This window comes from Pyxicephalus adspersus, chromosome 2 (assembly GCF_032062135.1).
Source record: "Pyxicephalus adspersus chromosome 2, UCB_Pads_2.0, whole genome shotgun sequence".
Taxonomy (NCBI): Eukaryota; Metazoa; Chordata; class Amphibia; order Anura; family Pyxicephalidae; genus Pyxicephalus; species Pyxicephalus adspersus.
In genome coordinates, this window is record NC_092859.1 from 20,338,431 (window position 1) to 20,340,830 (window position 2,400).

Sequence of the window (2,400 nt, forward strand, 5' to 3'; positions counted from 1 at the left end):
TGTTCTTTTTGCAAAATCCTATTGCTGTATTTTCATTTGCTTAATTTGTGAGTAACACAATAACAACATCCATTCTCTCTTAAGGGGCCTGATTTATTAAAGCTTTCCAAGGCTGGAGAGGATACACTTTCATCAGGGAAGCTGGGTGATCCAGCAAACCTGGAATGGATTTCTTAAAAGTAATTTGCTGTTTGTTAGCAAATGTTTTCAATCCTGGTCCAGATCCATTCCAGGTTTGGTGGATCACCCAGCTTCCCTGATGAAAGTGTATCCTCTCCAGTACTGGAGAACTTTATTAAATCAGGCCCAATGTATTAGGACATCTGAAACAGGATGGAACTACAGGACTCTAACAACTTTTATACACAGCACTGACCCTGTCCTACTGTCCATCCTTGATTTAGCCATATTGTTCTAAATAACATTGCTAGGTGCTACAGAGCGAGGTCATTGGGGGGGACACCATCAACATTTTGGTATGAGGCCCCTTGGTCGGTAGTTACCCCTCTGCTGCTATAGCTGCCATATCACAATCCTCTTCATTGCTGATTGACAAACACATTTTTTACCTAACTTTGCATACTGAAAGAATCCAGTACAGTGTATTCTCTGATCATTCCAGGCACCAACCTTCCCCTGCAGGAGATCCTCCAGGCAAGAAGTGTGTGTGCCGATCTCCAGTTATCTTTAGATCCATCCTGTTCACCTTAGTTTACACTGAAAACATATTATCATTAATCAGTACATCTTTAGTACCATTCACACTTTTTACATTTACATTTTGATTTTAGATGTGTATGTGAAGGTTTCTTCTCCTAAAAAGCTACTATAGCATCCCATGTGTGATTTCCTTCTTATATATACCTTATGCATACATGCGGGTGGCCATATTTACTCCCGTTATGTATGGTCTTTTTTTCTTGCTGTACTGTGATTGTAATATAGTTCCTCTTTAAAATAATGTATTCCCTATTTTCACTTCTATAATCTCAGAAGTTGTTCTGGGATATGGTTAATATTTTGCCTGATATACAAGAAGTGACAACATTTGTGTGTATTTTTTTAATATTAGGACTGGATTCACACTACTTGCATTGCATTGATGAGTGTTTTCCCTTTAGTTTGGCTCACAACTAAAATGCTGTTTTTGTTTCCTTATTGCACGCTGCAATTCAATGAAATGTAGCTTGCTCTAATTTTATTTACCATGCACCAATGCAGCTTGTTAGCCTATTCAAAAAGATGGATTTAAGTTTGAAAGGCACACCATGCACCTCAACCTATTGGTGTGAATGAGCCTTGACTCCTCATGGATGATATGTACCTTTAAAATGTTATCTTGCCAGCCTCAAATTCTGTCTGTTTTCCCCATGACACACACATACAGATTATTTCTCCTGAGGAATAGGATTACATTTTTTATCCAACAACTTTATCTATATTTATTCCCCTTCAATTCTCATGAGATTTGTAGTCACAGGCTGCAGTATCTCCTAGGTGGAACTAAAATTAGAAAATTGCAAGCTATGTCTTTTCTGCAAAAAAACAAACTTACCTGCTTGTTCACAACTTAATTCACTTTCTTTTCGCTCTTTTGCCAGCACCAACAACTTCATCTGGTCCTTGTAGCAGGAATGGTGACGCTTTCTGATTATTCCTCTGGAGAGCCACCTAAGGGTTAATCTTTTTAGCAAGTCAAATACAAAAACATGGAATACTGAATACATGTGTTGTGGATGTTCAGGTGGATTTGTGTAAACTGTCTGGTCTGTGCCCTTGTGAACATCTTGTGTTCTCCTTCCCACACTAGGTTGGGGTGACCTGATAAGAGGAAAGTTATGGCTGTTGTGCCCCGATGGGTCACGAGAATGAAAGCAACAGGTAATATACAAAATATATTCTCATACTAACAATTACAAGTTTTGTTTTCATAATATAATGTAACAAGGTCAAAATGAGCTAGCAATGGTTATGTAACAGGTTGATTGGTTGAGATTAGTGTATAACTGTAAACTCCAGATATCATAGAATTGAGTAGGGATTTTTTTAAGTGTGCGATCTGCTGCACTAGAGGTTAATTAACCCCTAGTGCAGGGGATCACACATCTTCTCAATGAATGCAGCCCGAGGCGGCCGCATTCTTTGAAAATATCTCTGGGATTAGAGGTAATTAACCTCTAGTACCGGGGATCACACATCTTCTCAATGAATGCAGCCCGAGACGGCCGCATTCATTGAAAATATCTCTGGGATTAGAGGTTAATTAACCTCTAGTGCAGGGGATCACACATCTTCTCAATGAATGCAGCCCGAGACGGCCGCATTCATTGAAAATATCTCTGGGATTAGAGGTTAATTAACCCCTAGTGCAGGGGATCACACATCTTCTCAATGAATGCA